The sequence below is a fragment of the Pseudophryne corroboree genome, chromosome 2, assembly GCF_028390025.1.
Source record: "Pseudophryne corroboree isolate aPseCor3 chromosome 2, aPseCor3.hap2, whole genome shotgun sequence".
NCBI classification, from domain to species: domain Eukaryota; kingdom Metazoa; phylum Chordata; class Amphibia; order Anura; family Myobatrachidae; genus Pseudophryne; species Pseudophryne corroboree.
In genome coordinates, this window is record NC_086445.1 from 572066896 (window position 1) to 572088908 (window position 22013).

Here is a 22013-nt window from a genome sequence, read left to right on the forward strand (position 1 = left end):
GCGATCCGGACCATTTGTCCAGCAGATCCCACTGAAATATTCGTGCGTGGAATCTGCCGAATGGAATTGCTTCGTAAGAAGCCACCATCTTTCCCAGGACTCTTGTGCATTGATGTACTGACACATTTCCTGGTTTTAGGAGGTTCCTGACAAGTTCGGATAACTCCCTTGCTTTCTCCTCCGGGAGAAACACCTTTTTCTGAACAGTGTCCAGAATCATTCCCAGGAACAGCAGACGTGTCGTCGGGGTCAATTGAGATTTTGGAAGATTCAGAATCCACCCGTGTTGTTGAAGCACTACTTGGGTTAGTGCTACTCCGACTTCCAGCTGTTCTCTGGACCTTGCCCTTATCAGGAGATCGTCCAAGTAAGGGATAATTAATACGCCTTTTCTTCGTAGAAGAACCATCATTTCGGCCATTACCTTGGTAAAGACCCGAGGTGCCGTGGACAAACCAAACGGCAGCGTTTGAAACTGATAATGACAGTTTTGTATCACGAACCTGAGATACCCTTGGTGTGAAGGGTAAATTGGGACATGCAGATAAGCATCTTTTATGTCCAGGGACACCATGAAGTCCCCTTCTTCCAGATTCGCTATCACTGCTCTGAGTGACTCCATCTTGAACTTGAATTTCTGTATGTACAGGTTCAAGGATTTCAGATTTAGAATAGGTCTTACCGAACCGTCCGGCTTCGGTACCACAAATAGTGTGGAATAATACCCATTTCCCTGTTGTAGGAGGGGTACCTTGACTATCACCTGCTGAGAATACAGCTTGTGAATGGCTTCCAATACCGTCGCCCTTTCTGAGGGAGACGTTGGTAAAGCAGACTTTAGGAACCGGCGAGGGGGAGACTTTTCGAATTCCAACTTGTAACCCTGAGATACTACCTGCAGGATCCAAGGGTCCACCTGTGAGCGCGCCCACTGTGTGCTGAAAATCTTTAGTCGACCCCCCACCGCCCCTGAGTCCGCTTGCACAGCCCCAGCGTCATGCTGAGGGCTTTGTAGAAGCCGGGGAGGGCTTCTGTTCGTGGGAAGTAGTTGCTTGCTGCACCCTCTTACCCCTTCCTTTGCCTCTGGGCAAATATGACTGTCCTTTTGCCCGCTTGTTCTTATAGGAACGAAAGGACTGCGGCTGAAAAGACGGTGTCTTTTTCTGTTGGGAGGTGACCTGAGGTAAAAAAGTGGATTTTCCGGCTGTTGCCGTGGCCACCAGATCCGATAGACCGACCCCAAATAATTCCTCTCCTTTATACGGCAATACTTCCATATGCCGTTTGGAATCCGCATCACCTGACCACTGTCGCGTCCATAAACTTCTTCTGGCAGATATGGACATCGCACTTACTCTCGATGCCAGAGTGCAAATATCCCTCTGAGCATCTCGCATATAAAGAAAAGCATCCTTTAATTGCTCTATAGTCAATAAAATACTGTCCCTATCCAGGGTATCAATATTTTCAGTCAGGGAATCCGACCACACCACCCCAGCACTGCACATCCAGGCTGTGGCTATTGCTGGTCGCAGTATAACACCAGTATGTGTGTATATACTCTTCAGGATAGCTTCCAGCCTCCTATCAGCTGGATCCTTGAGGGCGGCCGTATCAGGAGACGGTAATGCCACTTGTTTTGATAAGCGTGTGAGCGCCTTATCCACCCTAGTGGGTGTTTCCCAGCGTGCCCTAACCTCTGGTGGGAAAGGGTATAATGCCAATAACTTCTTTGAAATTAGCAGTTTTCTATCGGGGTTAACCCACGCTTCATCACACACGTCATTCAATTCCTCTGATTCTGGAAAAGCTACAGGTAGTTTTTTCACCCCCCACATAATACCCCCCTTTGAGGTACCTGCAGTATCAGAGATATGCAAAGCCTCCTTCATTGCCGTGATCATATAACGTGTGGCCCTACTGGAAAATACGTTTCTTTCTTCACCGTCGACACTAGATTCATCTGTGTCGGTACCTGTGTCGACTGACTGAGGTAAGGGACGTTTTACAGCCCCTGACGGTGCCTGAGACGCCTGGACAGGTACTAACTGGTTTTCCGGCCGTCTCATGTCGTCAACTGACTTTTGCAGCGTGCTAACATTATCACGTAATTCCATAATTAAAGCCATCCATTCCGGTGTCGACTCCCTAGGGGGTGACATCACCATTACCGGCAATTGCTCCGCCTCCACACCAACATCGTCCTCATACATGTCGACACACACGTACCGACACACAGCAGACACACAGGGAATGCTCTTATCGAAGACAGGACCCCACTAGCCCTTTGGGGAGACAGAGGGAGAGTTTGCCAGCACACACCAAAGCGCTATAAAAATGTATATAAACAACCCTAAAAGGTGTTGTTTCTGTTATATGCGCTTAATATATAAAAATATCGCCAAAATATGCCCCCCTTCTCTGTTTTACCCTGTTTCTGTAGTGCAGTGCAGGGGAGAGTCCTGGGAGCCTTCCTCACAGCGGAGCTGAGCAGGAAAATGGCGCTGTGTGCTGAGGAGAATAGGCCCCGCCCCCTAAAACGGCGGGCTCTTCTCCCGGAGTTTGCGATATATGGCAGGGGTTAAATACATCCATATAGCCTCAAGGGCTATATGTGATGTATTTTAGCCATAGAAAAAGGTATTATACATTGCTGCCCAGGGCGCCCCCCCCAGCGCCCTGCACCCTCAGTGACCGCTGGTGTGAAGTGTGCCGACAACAATGGCGCACAGCTGCAGTGCTGTGCGCTACCTTATGAAGACTGAAAGTCTTCTGCCGCCTGTTTCCGGACCTCTGGACCTCTTCAACTTCGGCATCTGCAAGGGGGGTCGGCGGCACGGCTCCGGGACCGGACTCCATGGCTGGGCCTGTGTTCGATCCCTCTGGAGCTAATGGTGTCCAGTAGCCTAAGAAGCAAATCCATCCTGCACGCAGGTGAGTTCACTTCTCTCCCCTAAGTCCCTCGTAGCAGTGAGCCTGTTGCCAGCAGGACTCACTGAAAATAAGAAACCTAAAAAACTTTTTCTAAGCAGCTCTTTATGAGAGCCACCTAGATTGCACCCTGCTCGGACGGGCACAAAAACCTAACTAAGGCTTGGAGGAGGGTCATAGGGGGAGGAGCCAGTACACACCATGTGATCCTAAAAGCTTACTTTTTGTGCCCTGTCTCCTGCGGAGCCGCTATTCCCCATGGTCCTGACGGAGTCCCCAGCATCCACTAGGACGTTAGAGAAAAATAAATAAATAAATAAATAAATACATACACCAAGAACCAAATGAAAATTCTATTTAAAACAACATGAAGACATTAAAAAGTAGTTATTTGTATGATAATTGAAGAGGCGAGTGGATGGAGGTGTAACAATTTAAAATTAGTTATTGAATGGATGAAGGTATAATAATAATTTTATTTATATAGTGCTCTTTCTCCATTAGGTCTCAAGGCGCCTCACCTAGGGATCATAGTAACAATGTAATTTTAAAAGTTGGTACACTGTAGCCTATTTGCTGATCTATATTGTAGCTAAAAGTGCTATGTCCAATTGTCAAGTTCTAATAAGTTATCTTTAACTATAAATATCTCAGTTTCTTCTAAATATAAAATGACACCTTCACCCGCTCACCTTTTCAATTGTATCAGTAAATACTCTGGGGGGACATAAGGGGGCCAAACGAAAAGATAGAGGAAATACCTGAACATGTCGCTTCTCGATATGTCCTGAAGGCATGTCTCTGCCTTTATCCTGCTAGCGCTAACAGCATGCTAGAATATCTTTTTGCCATAGCCAAGTATGACAGTGCTATGTGACCAGGCTATTACTAAGAAGAAATGTTACTTACAGTAAGCTGTGTTCTCCTGCGTCGGCTTCGTCACCTGAAGCTGCCGTTTCTGCCTCCCCTGACTGGAGAAGTTGGAAGAGAATTGTTTGTCATTTTGCCCGTTTGTCAATAAAGTTTAGACAATAGAAACCATTCACTGCTGCAGCTGCATGCCAAGAGAGAGGTGAGTGAGCGAGCCACACAGTGCAGTCAGGAGGTGGAACGCGTCACCGCCCAGGGGGAGACTTTCTCAAATCATGGCAACAACTTTTTCCTAAGATCTGCATATTATCTTTATACCAATTGTTTTTCAACAAAAAATTCTAATTCTAAGTACCCTCTTTCAGATGTGTTTGGAGGAGTTATCGCTGCTGCTTACATGGAAGCAGCAGCAGTGATAGCTCTAATATGGTAAAGCAGCAGGGGGAGTCACGCCACCTGCTGCATTACTAATACGTACTAATCCATGCTTGGACAAAGTATCGATCATTTCCGACACCATCGTCCGGCTCGTGACCCTTGGGTAGGGTTCCCACCTCATCCCTTTAATTCTGGACACATATTAATTACACAGGTTCTGTGGCTGATTAAAACCAGGTGAAATGGAGTCTTGAAGTCAGCCAGCCATAGAACCTGTGTAATTAATATGTGTCCAGAATTAAAGGGATGAGGTGGTATCCCTACCCATGGGGTCGTGTAAGCCGGCTGCTGCGTCCAACCTAGAGGCCAAGAAATGTGCCTCCCCTACAACGGTGGCGACATGCCTTTGTCTGGAAAAATAGAAGCAGTCAACAGCGCTTCCCCACCCCCAAATGGCATCAGACAGTTCATCACTGACAGTATGATGCCGTAGATCCATACTGCACATGCGCAAAGTATGGAACATCAGTACTTTGCTGCATGAGCCACTTCTCCATACACATCTGAATGAGAGCCTATATGTGCATCAAGGAGATTATGGAGAAAGTATGCATTCTGAGTATAAAGGCAATACACAGAAATACGACACAAGTGTCCCATGTCATGACTCACACCACCCGTCGGTATGCTTAATCTGAAACTTTATATCAATTCCGTTGTGACAAAAATAATAATCCTAAATACCCACTACACTGTGCTTGCATCTGAGTCACAATGCACATGTGTGCCAATGGTTAATGTCAGCGAAAGCAGTGTAAATTTGGACTCACAGAGAGGCAATGTCGGTGGGCATTCCTGGGTGGTAGCAGGTGCGTGGCGCCGCTACTCAGATGCGGGCGAATCGCCGCCAGCAACTGCATCCAAAGATACAGTTGCAGTGATACCTCTGGCCATCTAGTGACACCGACAGCCATCGAGTGTTGCTCAGAAGTTAGAAGGTGTGATGGATGTACGATCGATGGCGCGACTTTTTGCTTCTCTGTACAAGACCTTACATCTGTGGCATTAGCATAAATTGCACTGCATACAAAGATGCAGTCGTGTCTTAATTTGCGTCACCTTTGTATCAGGCCCTAAGACGCAAAATTTCAGGAAAAAGTATGCAAGGACTCATGTGTAAGATGCTCCAAGTGTCTCATTCATGCTTTGTGGTGCAAAAAGTATAGGTGTATAAGGACACATGTATGTATTTTCTTGTAACAGCAATTAAAAATACTTTTTAATGTGTGATTGACCAGGGTCAGAGCACCTATTTCATAAACAAAAAGGGGGGTATACTATTAGCTACGATATCACGGTTTTGCGATAAATTATCGCAAGTGTGATAATTTGGTATCCTATTAGTGGCGATAAGTTATTGGCGATAAATTTTCATAGGGCTTATCAAAGATTTCTACTTACCAGCACAGTGCTGGTGATAAATAGTGCAAAATCCCTATTCTGAGCTAAAATTGTCATGGTTTGGTTTTGAAACCCTTGGACATCCTCCCTGAATGACTAAATTAGGCACTAAAGGTTTTTTAACTAGCTAATAATGACACGTCATTTTTGGGGGAGCAGTATGAGTTACCAGCGCATGGAATCCCAGCGCTCGAAATACTGACACCGGGATCCTGATTTGTACAAAGCCGAAAGGTGTGAGTAAGGGATGTTCTTCCCTCTCTCCAACCCCCTATCCCTAACTCTCCCTCTCCGCAGCCTAACACTAACCTCTCCCCTTGGTGCCTAACCTTAACCTCCCCCTGTAGGTGCTAAGCTACACCACCAGGAGGCAACCTTAATTTCTGCTAGCTAGCAGATATTGCGATGCGATCACAATATCTGCTTGTCGAAGGGGGGGGAAGCAGGCGGCAGTCAGCATGCTGGGTGGCCTTGCTCTGCGTTGGGCGGATTCCAGCATGCGAACAGAAGGATTGCAAATTCTGCTAATTAGCAGAATTTGCAATCCTTACTGAATTAGGCCCATAGTCAGAGCCGGCCCTAACCATTATGATGCCCTAGGCAAGATTTTGGCTGGTGCCCCCTAGCACCACCGCTGGTTCCGCCTCTGACCTTGCACCTCTTTTCCAGCACCATCACCCCTCACCCATAGCAGTCCTTATTTTGGTGTTTGTACCCCCTATATTTTAAATAGGAACAGTTCGCACATTTGGCGCACAGCCCAAAAAGGGGTGTGTTTTTGCTGGCAAGGGGCATGGCCACACAATAGTAACCCCATTTCCAATTACGCCACACAGTACTGCAACTAAATTCACATTTGATCATGCGATAGTGTCCATAATTCATATTGCATACCACAGTAGCATCACTTTACCTTATAAACGTTACTCCTCACAATAGAGCCCCTTATTCACATTACATCACACCCTATTGCTCTTTATTCACATTAGACGACACAGTAGTGCCCTTTCTATACACAATGCCACATAGTAGAGCACCTTATGCACATAATGCCACACAGTAATGCCCCTTACACATATGAGACACATTATTAATGTCCTAATAAACATAATGTGCCTTACACATTATGACAACCTTTATTAATGCCCTTTTACACATAATGTCCCTTACACATATGCTGCACATTAATGCCCTTATACACATAATGACACAAATAGCTCCCCCTACACATTTGCTGCACATTATTAGTGCCCCTATACACATAATGACACACATACAGTAGTACCCTGTTACACATATGCTGCACATTATTAATGCCCTTATACACATTATGACAGACATAGTGCCCCTTACACATACAGTATGTTGCACATTATTAATGCATTTTTACATGACACACACAATACTCCTTACACATATTCCGAACACTACTGCACAACCAACCCACTCACATGCACACAGCACTCACACTGCCACTAACAATGTGACCTCTGCCCTCTGCTTGGATACAGATGTGTCCTCATAAATCTTGCCTCAATGCTAACGTCGGGCTCATTTTTTAATGAAAATGCATCTTATTTGCATTGCTATGTGGCTAGGATGCACAAGCAGCTTCTGCTGATTAAAATGATATGCAGCATGCCTATATACTGTGTGAGACTGTGGCTGTATCTGCATATTAAATGCTACACACAGAATATAGGCATGCCGCATATCATTTTAATCAGCAGAAGCTGCTGATGCCCCTAGGCATATCAAATGCCCTAGGCAATTCCCTAGTTTGCCTATGCCTATGGCCGGCTCTGCCCATAGTTTCTAAACTTCTTGCCTGTGTGCACTAGCCTCGAAATGTGTGTAGTAGCAGTGGCAGTGGCATACAGTATCCACAATGGCTGCAAGGTGTGTGGTGCACAGGTGACCCCCCTGGGGTCCACACCGCACACCCTGCACCCATTTCTTCAATAACAACCTCTCAGGAGTCCTGTGACAGCAGCGCAGAACAAATCATTGGGAAAATGGTGACCATGCACATGCGCAATAGAAAAATCATCGGGAAAATATCTGCCGCACATGTACAGATGACAAAACTCCACAGATTACTGACTAATTCCCTGCCTGGCTGCTGGCTAGAGAGGATGGGGCCGCTGACTGAGACTGCACACAGGCTCCCTCCTCTCTTAATACACCACAGTGTCTATAGCTAATTAAATCATTTGCATTTCACGGCAGCAAAAGGTCAGTTTGCTAATCTTGGGCTTGGTTCTTGATTCTGCTAATGTAAGTACCCATACAGCTTCATGCCTATGTCCACACCACCCACTAACCTGTCTGAAACTAATTTGCTGCTAATCACGAGAAGCATTCGCAGCCAGTGCTTCATCTGACTCTGAATCATCGCCCTTGTGTGAGATAGTTACTTCTCGTATGACTACATACATACCCTCCAACTGTACCTTTTTAATAGGTACAGTACCTTTTTTTATGGTCTGTACCTATTTTTGGCTCTCCAAACTTCCATTGAAAGTATAGGAAAAGGGGCACAACCACGCCCCCTTTACCCATGACCACGCCCCTTTTTCTAATTTGTACCGATTTTTGTGTGTAAAATGTTGGAGGGTATGTACATACTGTACCTCGAATTACTGTGGTGTTACAGAAAATAATATATAAACTGTGCAACTATTCCCAAAGTTTTAAAGCAAGTTGAATATGCTACGTATTGACTGTAGTTCCCAACTTCCCATCATTATATTTTAAAATTTAATAGTGCATCAAGAATTTTAGAATACAACACATTAGATTTTCTTATGCATTGATTAATGTTACCAGCAGAGAGTGTAAGAAGTGCATGAGAATTATTTAAAAGTATCTCTCATGTACATACATTAAAACACATTACTGCAATTAAAAACTATGTATGACATTTCACTAAAAAGTATACTACTGTCAGCAGTGAATTTCCTATTAGGCACGTGTCTAGGGGCGGCATTTGGATGCTTGTGTTGGTAATATCAGCCCTAAAAGTACCAGAGACAGCAAAACAGTTCCACTGTACTGTACCATATGCCATCTTGAATGGAGTATAAACGGGTAGGACATGCACATACTGTAAGCTGTCCTACTTAGTAAATATGTATTCATAAAAAAAAAAAAGTCATAGTGGCTTTTTTGTATTATTCTATGAAATTGTCTATTATAAAATGAGGGCTTAAAACCAGTTAATAATAATAATAATAATAATAATAATAATAATAAGATTTTAAACCTACCGGTAAATCTTTTTCTCCTAGTCCGTAGAGGATGCTGGGGACTCCGTAAGGAACATGGGGAATAGACGGGCTCCGCAGGAGACATGGGCACTAAAAAGTACTTTAGATATGGGTGTGCACTGGCTCCTCCCTCTATGCCACTCCTCCAGACCTCAGTTAGAGAAACTGTGCCCAGAGGAGACGGACAGTACGAGGAAAGGATTTTTGTTAATCTAAGGGCAAGATTCATACCAGCCCACACCATCCACACCGTATAACCTGGAATATACGAACCAGTTAACAGTATGAAACAAAACAGCATCAGTCCGAGACTGATCAAAACTGTAACATAACCCTTATGTAAGCAAAAACTATATACAAATCTTGCAGATGTAGTCCGCACTGGGACGGGCGCCCAGCATCCTCTACGGACTAGGAGAAAAAGATTTACCGGTAGGTTCGAAATCTTATTTTCTCTTACGTCCTAGAGGATGCTGGGGACTCCGTAAGGACCATGGGGATTATACCAAAGCTCCAAAACGGGCGGGAGAGTGCGAATGACTCTGCAGCACCGATTGAGCAAACATGAGGTCCTCATCAGCCAGCGTATCAAACTTGTAGAACTTTGCAAAGGTGTTTTAACCCGACCAAGTAGCAGCTCGGCACAGCTGTAAAGCCGAGACACCTCGGGCAGCCGCCCAAGAAGAGCCCACCTTCCTAGTGGAATGGGCCTTTACAGAATTTGGTAACAGCAATCCAGCCGTAGAATGAGCCTTCTGAATCGTGTTACAGATCCAGCGAGCAATAGTCTGCTTCGCAGCAGGAGCGCCAACCTTGTCGGCTGCATACAGGACAAACAGTGCCTCTGTTTTCCTAACCCGAGCCGTTCTGGCCACATAAATTTTCTGCCCTGACCACATCAAGGGACTCGGAATCCTCCAAGTCCCGCGTAGCCACAGGCACCACAATAGGTTGGTTCATATGAAAAGATGAAACCACCTTGGGCAAAAATTGAGGACGAGTCCGCAACTCCGCTCTATCCACATGGGAAATCAGATAGGGGCTTTTGTGAGATAAAGCCGCCAACTCCGACACTCGCCTTGCCGATGCCAAGGCCAACAACACTTTCCAAGTGAGATACTTTAATTCCCCCGTTTTAAGTGGTTCCAAACCAGTGAGACTTAAGGAACCGCAACACCACGTTAAGTTCCCAGGGCGCCACTGGAGGTACAAAAGGAGGCTGGATATGCAGCACTCCCTTCACAAAAGTCTGTACTTCTGGGAGAGAAGCCAATTCCTTCTGAAAGAAAATGGACAGGGCCGAAAATCTGAACCTTAATGGAGCCTAATTTTAGGCCCAAATTCACTCCAGTCTGTAGGAAGTGAAGGAAACGGCCCAGATGGAATTCTTCCGGAGGAGCATTCCTGGACTCACACCAAGATACATACTTCCGCCATATACGGTGATAATGTTTTGCTGTCACGTCCTTCCTAGCCTTTATCAGAGTAGGAATAACCTCATCCGGAATGCCCTTTTCCGCTAGGATCCGCGTTCAACCGCCATGACGTCAAACGCAGCCGCGGTAAGTCTTGGAACAGACAGGGCCCCTGTTGTAACAGGTCCTCTCTGAGAGGAAGAGGCCACGGATTTTCTGTGAGCATTTCCTGCAGATCCGGATACCAGGCCCTTCGCGGCCCATCTGGAACAATGAGAATTGTCTGTACTCCTCTTCGTCTTATTATTCTCAATATCTTGGAGATGAGAGGAAGAGGAGGAAACACATAGACCGACTGGAACACCCACGGTGTCACCAGGGCATCTATTGCCACCGCCTGAGGGTCCCTTGACCTGGCGCAATACCTCGGTAGTTTCTTGTTGAGGCGTGACGCTATCATGTCTATCTGAGGCAGTCCCCACTGACTTGCAATCTCTGCGAAGACTTCCTGCTGAAGTCCACACTCTCCTGGATGTAGATCGTGTCTGCTGAGGAAGTCTGCTTCCCAGTTGTCCACTCCCGGAATGAAGACTGCTGTCAGAGCGCTTACATTATTTTCCGCCCAGCGAAGAATCCTGGTGGCTTCTGCCATTGCCACTCTGCTCGGTTTACATGAGCCACTGCGGTGATGTTGTCTGATTGAATCAGAACCGGTAGGTCGCGAAGCAAATTCTCCGCTTGACGAGGGCCGTTGTATATGGCCCTCAGAGACCTTGGAAGTTTCTTCCCTGTGTGACTGCTCCCCAACCTCGGAGGCTCGCGTCCGTGGTTATCAGAACCCAGTCCTGAATGCCGAACCTGCGACCCTCTAGAAGTTGAGCACTCTGCAGCCACCACAGGAGAGATACCCTGGCCCTGGGGGACAGAGTGATCATCTGATGAATCTGTAGATGTGACCCGGACCACTTGTCCAGAAGGTCCCATTGAAAAGTCCTCGCATGGAACCTGCCGAATGGAATGGCCTCGTAAGACGCCACCATCTTTCCCAGAACTCGAGTGCAGTGATGCACCGACACCCTTTTTGGCTTCAATAGGTCCCTGACCAAATTCATGAGTTCTTGGGCCTTTTCCATCGGAAGATAAACCTTTTTCTGGTCTATATCCAGAATCATGCCTAAGAAAGGTAAACGAGTCGTTGGAACCAACTTTGACTTCGGGATATTGAGAATCCAGCCGTGCTGTTGCAACACCTTCAGGGAAAGTGATACTCTGTTCAGCAACTGCTCTCTTGATCTCGCTTTTATTAGGAGATCGTCCAAGTACGGGATAATTGTGACACCCTGCTTGCGCAGGAGCACCATCATTTCCGCCATTACCTTGGTGAAAATCCTCGGGCCCGTGGAAAGCCCAAACGGCAACGTCTGAAATTGGTAATGACAATCCTGTACAGCAAATCTCAGGAACGCCTGATGAGGCGGATATATGGGGACATGAAGGTATGCATCCTTTATGTCCAGGGACACCATATAATCCCCCCCTTTCAGGCTGGCGATGACCGCTCTGAGCGATTCCATCTTGAACTTGAACCTTTTTAAGTATAGGTTTAAGGATTTTAAATTTAAAATGGGTCTGACCGAACCGTCCGGTTTCGGGACTACAAACAGGGTTGAATAATACCCCATCCCCTGCTGAAGCAGGGGAACTTTTACCACCACTTGTTGAAGACACAATTTTTGAATTGCATTTAAAACTATCTCCCTCTCTGGGGGAGAAGCCGGTAGGGCCGATTTGAAAAACCGGCGAGGAGGCACCTCTTCAAATTCCAGCTTGTAACCCTGGGAAACAATTTCTATTGCCCAGGGATCCACCTGTGAGTGAACCCAGACGTGGCTGAAAAGATGAAGACGTGCCCCCACTGGGGCGGACTCCCTCAGCGGAGCCCCAGCGTCATGCGGTGGATTTTGTAGAGGCCGGGGAGGACTTCTGCTCCTGGGAACTAGCTGTGGTTGGCAGCTTTTTCCCCCTGCCCTTACCTCTGGCAAGAAAGGAAGATCCCCGTACTCTCTTGGGTTTATGCGACCGAAAGGACTGCATCTGATAATGTGGCGTTTTCTTAGGCTGTGAGGAAACATAAGGCAAAAAAGTTGATTTACCTGCCGTAGCTGTGGAAACTAGGTCCGTGAGACCTTCCCCAAACAATTTCTCACCCTTGTAAGGTAAAACCTCCATATGCCTCTTCGAGTCGGCATCACCCGTCCATTGTCGGGTCCATAGGGCTCGTCTAGCCGAAATCGCCATAGCGTTGGCTCTGGAACCCACTAGGCCAACGTCTCTCTGAGCATCTCTCATATATAGGACAGCATCTTTAATATGACCCAGGGTCAATAAAATGGTTTTCTTATCCAGCGTATCTATATCAGCAGATAAGGTATCTGTCCACGCTGCTACAGCGCTAAAAACCCAAGTCGACGCTATCGCCGGTCTGAGTAAGGTACCAGTATGTGTGTAAATAGACTTCAAGGTAGTCTCCTGCCTGCGATCAGCAGGATCCTTGAGGGTTGCCGTATCTTGAGATGGCAGCGCTACCTTTTTGGATAAGCGTGTCAACGCTTTGTCCACCCTTGGGGAGGATTCCCACCGTATCCTGTCCTTAGCCGGCAAAGGATACGCCATAAGAATCCTTTTGGGAATCTGCAGTTGTTTGTCTGGAGATTCCCAAGCCCTTTCAAATAACTTGTTCAGCTCATGAGATGGGGGAAAGGTTACCTCAGGTTTCTTTTCCTTATACATGCGTACCCTCGTGTCAGGGACAGAGGGGTCATCTGTGATATGCAACACATCTTTTATTGCAATAATCATATAATGAATACTTTTAGCCAATTTTGGCTGCAACTTTGCATCATCGTAGTCGACACTGGAGTCAGAATCCGTGTCGGTATCAGTGTTTACTACTTGGGATAGTGGGCGCTTTTGAGACCCAGAAGGTCCCTGCGACATTGTGAAAGGCAAGGCTAGAATCCCTGTACATTCCCTGGACTCTGCTTTGTCCAACCTTTTGTGTAATAAATTCACATTTGCATTTAAAACATTCCACATATCCAACCAGTCAGGTGTCGGCGTTGCCGACGGAAACACCACACTCATTTGCTCCACCTCCTCCCTAGAAGAGCCTTCCGCTTCAGACATGCCGACACATGCGTACCGACACCCCACACACTCAGGGAATTCTCTATCTGGAGACAGTTCCCCCACAAGGCCCTTTGGAGAGACAGAGAGAGAGTATGCCAGCACACACCCAGCGCCAATGGCCCTGGAAAAAATACCCAGATAGCGCTTTTATTATATATATATTCACTGCGCCAAATGATATGCCCCCCCCCCTTCTTTAAAACCCTCTGTCACCGTGTTCATCAGGGGAGAGTCCGGGGAGCCAGCTTCTCAGCAGTGTGCTGTGGAGAAAATGGCGCTGGTGAGTGCTGAGGGATCAAGCTCCGCCCCCTCAGCGGCGGGCTTCGGTCCCGTTTGATTCCTTTTAAAAACTGGCGGGGGATCTCCAATATACAGTGCAGAGCCTATATATATACTTTTTTTGGCCAGTCACAGAAATTTAAATTGCTGCCCAGGGCGCCCCCCTGCGCCCTGCACCCTTACAGTGCCTGCCGTGTGTGTTTTGTGTGGGAGCAATGGCGCGCAGCGGTAATGCTGCGCGTTACCTCAGTGAAGATCTTGAAGTCTTCTGCCGCCTCTGAAGTCTTCTTATCTTCTCATACTCACCCGGTTTCTATCTTCCGGCTCTGTGAGGAGGACAGCGGCGCGGCTCCGGGACGAACAGCTAGGAGAGACCTGCGTTCCGACTCCCTCTGAAGCTAATGGTGTCCAGTAGCCTAAGAAGCAGAGCCTAGCATTTAAGAAGGTCTGCTTCTCTCTCCTCAGTCCCTCGATGCAGGGAGCCTGTTGCCAGCAGGCTCCCTGAAATTAAAAAACCTAACAAAAATTATTTCTTTCAGGAAACTCAGGAGAGCTCCCTGTAATGCACCCAGTCTCCTCTGGGCACAGTATCAAACTGAGGTCTGGAGGAGGGGCATAGAGGAAGGAGCCAGTGCACACCCATATCTAAAGTTCTTTTTAGTGCCCATGTCTCCTGCAGAGCCCGTCTATTCCCCATGGTCCTTACGGAGTCCCCAGCATCCTCTAGGACGTAAGAGAAAATAATAAAATTGGGCAGGTGGGGAGCGTCCGTTACTGTTGTGCCTAGGGGCGCTCCCCGCCTAATCCGCCCCTGACAATCGTAGATATTAGATGCACTTGGAGAGCATGACTAACACATTGGGGTTTACTTTTAACGCATTTTCCCGCTAGTACATCCCGCCCTAAGTAGGGAACTTCAGCAGCAAATGGACAGTGTCTAGGTTTTTTGTTTTATTCAATTGTAAGAGTGTTTTTGACTGTACTTTGCAGTTGCAGTCATATCTGATCAACACCTTTTGGGGCCCTAGGCAAGTTGCTGATTTGGCTCCCCCACACCTACCTTTGACCTATCTTGAAAAAAAATATTTTTCACTATAGTGGAAACATGCTTAAAAAGTTTAAAAATAGATAAATGTAATAAAAAAAAGTAAGGAATAAAACTTTTTTAATAATTTTAATACACTGTATAGACACACACGTCCTTTCAGAATACAGCAAGTAAGATATTTAAACAATAAGGGGGTTATTTAATAAGCGTTGGGTGCTAAAACCTGGTTCTCCCGATCATGTTTATGTCTAAAATTTAAAAGAGCAATGATTTTGCTAGCAAAACATGATTAGTGAAAGCATAGTACTTTAAAATTCAGGCTTAGACAGGAACAGAAGCGCCGGGTTTTAGAACCTGACGCTTAGTAAATAAACCCATACACCTCCTATACTAAATTAAAATTTAAAAGAGCAATGATTTTGCTAGCAAAACATGGCTAGTAAAAGCATAGTACTTTAAAATTCAGGCTTAGACAGGAACAGAAGCGCCGGGTTTTAGAACCTGACGATTAGTAAATAAACCCATACACCTCCTATACTAAATTAATACAATTACGAGTACTAGTGCAAGTCGAGCGCACGTTGTCATTCAGTTGCATACCCGTGTATTTAAAGAACTTACTGCCCAGGATGCCAGACTTAGTACTTAAACTATTAACCTCATAAGTGTCACTGTCAACATATGGAGCTACTTGCTCCTACATACTGTAGGTAGTTTGGTCATTTTAACTGGAGCTAGTTGTAATGTAATGGAAAGTTTAAAACCATTGCAGGTAAGTAATAAGATTTAGGTAGTGTGCAGCCACACATCCCATCGCTTCAGCCACACACTGCATACAGTAAATCTGCTTAGCTGCAATAGTTTTATATGGACCTTTACAACTAGGTTAATATACCGTATATACTCGAGTATAAGTCGACCCGAATATAAGCCGAGGCACCTAATTTTACCACAAAAACCTGGGAAAACTTATTGACTCGAGTATGAGCCTAGGGTGGGAAATGCAGCTCTAGCCGTACACAGCCCTCATACTGCCAGATATGCCCCCACAGTGCCAGATATGCCCTCATAGTGCCAGATATGCCCCCACAGTGCCAGATATGCCCTCATAGTGCCAGATATGCCCCCACAGTGCCAGATATGCCCTCATACTGCCAGATATGCATGCCCCCTCAGTGCCAGATATGCCCTCACACTGCCAGATATGCCCTCATACTGCCAGATATGCCCTCATACTGCCAGATATGCCCCCACACAGTGCCAGTTATACCCCACAGTGCCAGATATGCCCTCATACTGCCAGATATGCCCCCACACAGTGCCAGCTATACCCCACAGTGCCAGATATGCCCTCATTCTGCCAGATATGCATGCCCCCTCAGTGCCAGATAAGCCCTCACACTGCCAGATATACCCCCACAGTGCCAGATATGCCCCCACAGTGCCAGATATGCCCTCATACTGCCAGATATGCATGCCCCCTCAGTGCCAGATATGCCCTCACACTGCCAGATATGCCCCCACACAGTGCCAGTTATACCCCCAAGTGCCAGATATGCCCTCATACTGCCAGATATGCATGCCCCCTCAGTGCCACATATGCCCCCCCAAGTGCCAAATATGCTCCCCCAGTGCCTGCTATAACTTACCTTCCGCCGCTCCCGCATTGTCTTGTGAAGGAGGGACACGGAGGGCACAGCGCGCGCCTCTCCTGTGTCCCTCCTGCGTCTCCGGCGGCCGCGGCGGGTCTGTTAAATGAAGTGCCGGTTTGTGAGCCAATCAGAGCTCACGAATGGGTACTTCCTTTAATAGACCCGCCGCTGCCGACGGAGTCGCAGGAGGGACACAGGAGAGGCGCGCGCTATGCCCACCGTGTCCCTCCTTCTCACTGCACTGCCAGCACTGACTCGAGTATAAGCCGAGGGGGCTTTTTCAGCACAAAAAAAAGTGCTGAAAAAGTCGGCTTATACTCGAGTATATACGGTACTTAGAATTACCAAACTCCCAATGTGGTAGAAAATAGTTCCATGTTATAGCTGTGTGAATGTGGTGTGTATCCGAAGGACACACAAGGTGATTGCTGGTAAAAAAAGGACCGTAAAAAAAACCCCAAAACATACTTACCAGTCCCAGGAGTCGGTGATTGGTGATCCAGTGCGATCTGCTGGTCATCAGGATGTACTGGGCGCTGCTGGGACCACCGGTGCAGTAATGTGATGCTGCAAAACGGCAGCTCACTTTACAGCACCGGGAGTCACAGCAGTGCACAGGATCCGATACCCGGCAGCCCTGCTGGAGCAGCAATCACCGGCTCCCTGGACTGGTAAGTATATTAACTGTTGGGAGGGGGGGACCACTGCGTGGTGGGGAAGTCACAACAGGGGGGGTCAACCAAGTGGCGATAGCGGTGATGGCGGTGCATGCGCAGTAGGACATCAGGGTATTTTTCCTGAAAAATACCCCGATACTGTTGCGGGTTGTCACCGTAGCTATGTCCCTACATGCGATAATTGATGCATCTGTGCAATGTAATCAATTATCGCAGTGTGGATTGGGTCAATTTTATTACATGTCATCCGCATCCTTGGATCAATATCTTTAGGATGGCTAAATGTATCAACCACTCAGAAGTGCTGTTTAAGATGGTTCATATATTGTACCACACACCCAACAAATTGCACAAGGAATTTTGGAGAAGTTGGCTCATTGATGCATATATGCTGGTTATTAATCCATTACGGTCAGTAGTTTTTGATCTGATATCTCAAGTTACTTCGGTTTCCGTCCCTCACTTTACTGAAATCACCCCTCTATATCATTCTCCTTCATTGGTAAAATCATGCAATAAATATGTCATTGGTTACATATTTACTGCTACGAGGGCTGTACTGGCTATGAGGGCTGTACTGGCAAAATACCTGAAGAGGCCTGAACCTCCTCTTAAGGCTATTGCTAGTATCCAAAGTAGCATTAAGATGGAGACCATGGGCTTTAAATATTGAACTTCAACTTCTTCTCTGATAGTCAAATGGAGACTATGGCATTGCTACTACTCCACTTATATTGCTCATGTGTGCACTGGTTCTACCTCTAATGTGTTGCTTAACTAACATTCAACAGTGACAGCTATCGCTGGGGCTCTTTGTAGAAGGCTACCACATGTATTTCTGACTGAAGAATCAGTAAAGGTAATTCTTTCCTATGCCAGCCAGTATTGCTAGGGAGCTAAGTATCTCTCAGCTATGCCAATGATTTTTTGTAATAAATTGTCGAAAAAAGATTTATCGTTACAATCACTAAGTCAAGGTTCTGTAAGGCTAACCTTGACACACATGAAAACTAAGCACTTATCTTATGCTCTAAAGGGGATCCGGTCTGAAGATCGACAGTGTCTAGGTCGACAATGTTTAGGTCGACCTCTATAGGTCGACAGTCACTAGGTCGACATGGATGGAAGGTCGACAGGGTTTCTAGGTCGACATGTGCTAGGTCGACAGGTCTAAAGGTCGACATGAGTTTTTTTTTTTTTAAAATCTTTTTTTGAATTTTTTCATACTTAACGATCCACGTGGACTACGATTGGAACGGTAAAGTGTGCCGAGCGAAGCGGTAGCGGAGCGAAGGCACCATGCCCGAAGCATGGCGAGCGAAGCGAGCCATGCGAGGGGATGTGGTGCACTAATTTGGGATCCCGGTCACTCTACGAAGAAAACGACACCAAAAAAAAAAATAAATCCTCATGTCGACCTTTAGACCTGTCAACCTAGCACATGTCAACCTAGAAACCCTGTCGACCTTCCATCCATGTTGACCTAGTGACTGTCGACCTATAGTGGTCGACCTAAACATTGTCGACCTAGACACTGTCGATTTGATGAACCACACCCCTCTAAAGATGCTCTAAAGATTATGTAAGCCTTGTGTTATGTTGTCTACGCTAGTAATGGTGTGATATTCTAGTATCAAACTGTTGTAGGCATTTATGGTTTTCTCTTTGTTTACTGCATACTTGAAAATCCAAACATGAAATATAAAGACTTTTATTCAGTAAATGGAATTAAAATAGTTTGGATATCTTTCCTGTAGGACTTGTATCTGTCGTTATCATTTATACATCATATATTAATCATACCAGATGAGAGGACTAATCTAGTTCCCATTAGTCCCCTAATGGGCAAGTGGGGTTTCCATATTGTGTATGTGTTATATATACTGTACATATATAGCACACTTACTTTAAGAACACTCCAAGCAAGGGATTTGAACACCAAACCTCATATACCATATTAATTCACTTAACTTGTAAACTATCAGTAATAGGGCCTGATTCTGAGTTCAGACGCAGAAAAATACGCAGCAGTATCTATTGGCAGTTACCCGTCTGTGACTTTATGCAAATGCCGTCACAAAATACTTCCCTAGTGTACATCTGTGAAGGAATGTGCAAGGACAAAGATGACCAGCCACTTTAAGCGTCTGTAGATGTAGAAAATACCAATTGATGCGTCCTAAGATGCCACTATCAGTTGCACCATCAAAACTTTTGGTGAGCAGAACTGGTGCTGTAGGATGAAATAATTGCTCCTATTAGCAACTCACCAGATTCATCCTGCAGCACCAGTTCTGCTTACCTAAAGTGGCCTGCTGGGTACTGGCATTGTATGGGGGGCTGCGGCTGCTGGCGAAAATGGAAGGGTCTATGGCAGATATGGAGATACAGTATCTGCTGCGTTCCCTCCTTCATACTTTCGGGAGAATCCTAAATATTTTCAGATTTACCAAGCTCAGTGATGCATCGCATTCCGGAGTTTGGCACCAAAGCTAATGCGATCTTCAGGAAGTGTTAGCTGATGTAGCCTATAGGCTCCAGATCGCAGAAATCACCAGGAGAGGGTTCCTCCTGTACCCTCCTCAGCAATGGTGCTTGCACATGTTTGGTCAGCAGACTGCGCATGTGCACAGAATGGCCCCAGCTCCTGAAGTAGACGTGCAATTATAGCTTTCGGAGACCCTGTCCCTGAAAATGATTATTAGTGAATTTGGACAAATGTTAATTTTCATTACACCATATAACAGGTCTAAACACAATAATTAGTAAATATGCTAGGTTTAGGTTGCGTTACAGTATAAGAGTAACAAATATTTATTCCAATTATCCATGTTTTTAAAAGTTAAAGGATCTGTCCCACTGCGGTCATCATTTTTGTCCACACTCATGGTGAGTTGGAAAGTATGTCCATAATTGTTATATGAAACAGAAGCAGGTTACACCAATGCGTGACAAGGCAAAGGTGAGTTAGCTAGCACTACAGCAATTCACAGACTGTCCTCTTGTCTCTGTTTCGACATAAATTATATTATAGAATTTGCATGCATTGGATAGTCGTCTCTCTACAGACAAAAAAGTATTTAATAAAACCTTGATAAATATCTCCACGCTATCTTAAGGAGCAGTAGTTATTAATCACCTTGTAGATGGCCTAGAAAGCAAGGAAGGCTATATTTGCTGGTAACACTATGTAGGGTTATTAACATAGCAGGATAATAACCTGCTACAGAAAAATTTAGGTAAATGGAAAACTGAGCAACGACATGCAGGTTGAATTTAATGTGGATAAATGTAAGGTTATGCACCTAGCCCATGGTAGCTATGCTATTTATGCATTAAATGAAACAGAACTGAGGAAACTGAGATGGAAAAAGAAGACTAGCTGACAGAGTTGAGTAGCATAACACACAGTGCCAGGCAGAAGCTGCAAATGTGAATAAAATGCTGTGAGGCGTAAAAAGTGGAATAAATCATGAATACAAATAGAGCAAAGTATAAACATTGTGTAGTATTTGGCACCTCACTGTAAAAAGGACCTAGGAGAACTGAAGAGGTTCCAATGATGAACAAGATTAAATTATAAAGAATGCTTAGCAAAAATAATTTATTTTAAAAAAAGGTGCCTTAGTGGTGACTTAGTTAATAGGTATAAATATATTAGTGGCTAGTACAGCGGTTCCTAAACTTTTCTGAATCACGGCACCCTATAGTATCGGAATTTTTTTCACGCCACCCCTAGGCCAAAATTTGTTATTGAGAAATTCAGAAAACAAATATTAAATTAAGCAAATTGTGTTTATATAACATCCTTAGGCTCAGTTATGTGGTGAGGGACAGGATTTGCTTCTGTTTGTCCACATATTTTAGAACTGGAAGCCAAATGCACTGGTTGTGTCTATTACATTGACCATAAATAATTTCAATTGGTCCTCGACCATCAACCCAGGGCACCCCTGCAAGTACCCCAAGGCACCCCCTGGTGCCAAGGCACACAGTTTGAGAACCACTGGGCTAGTAGAAAGATTTGTTTAGCAAAGACTTTGTACCAATGACAAATAGGGTCTGATTCAGAGGTACACAAAAATCCCCTTGTGTCTGTGATTCCATACGCAGTGGATTTGCGAACAAAGAGCACTTATTGCAGCTGCTGAGGTGGCCACAGTTGGCATCTCAGATCCGCTGCTTATGTACAAAGACGCACATTGTTTGAACCATCGTTCTCATATATTTGCTCAGAATGTCCGTTAGGAATAAGACACAGGCTGATATACGCCCCCAAATTGGTTGCAACGTACCTAGGATTTAATTGATCCCCCCACATTTACCGACCACAAACGCTCCCTCTCTGTCAGTCACTCTGAGTCCAAGTCCTCACTGTGACTACTGTCTCTGACTAATTGCGGCACATGTGCAGTGCAACTCAGATACATTCATAGTAGAAGAAAAATCGCTCAGATCCACAAACATCGGCATTGCGATCACTTCTGAATCAGACCCATGGAGAGGACAAGAAGCCATTAATTGTGAAAAAACATCGGAGGTCACTCAGATCTGATCGTTGGGCTGCGTCAGTCGCTGCCTACAGGGGGAGTGTATTTATCGCCGTGCAAGTGTGCAATGCTATGTGTACCCTGAGCTGCTAAAATTCTGTGTGTGCAGTCTCTGCGCAGCCCAGAACTTGCTCTTTCAATGCGATTGAATCAGGCTGATTGGGGCCGGAGCTGACGTCAGACATACTCCCTGAAAATGCTTGGGCACACCTGCGTTTTCCAGAACACTCCCAGTAAACGGTCAGTTACCACCCACAAATGGCTTTCCCCTATCATTCACCTTGCGTACGCCCG

General features: G+C 45.7%; 1 protein-coding gene across 5 annotated transcripts in view; it reads right to left on the minus strand.

Annotated features, from left to right (window-relative positions):
* DLGAP3 (DLG associated protein 3) overlaps window positions 1–22013 on the minus strand; it is an 856617-nt gene that overhangs the window by 575837 nt on the left and 258767 nt on the right. The window contains exon 1 of one of the 5 annotated variants that reach the window (XM_063954414.1): window positions 3841–3925. The exons of the other annotated variants lie outside the window; for them this stretch is intronic. The gene's annotated coding sequence lies outside the window, so the exon portion shown is untranslated. Of the gene's footprint in view, window positions 1–3840; window positions 3926–22013 lie in introns of those variants that run through there. 5 annotated transcript variants of the gene reach the window in all.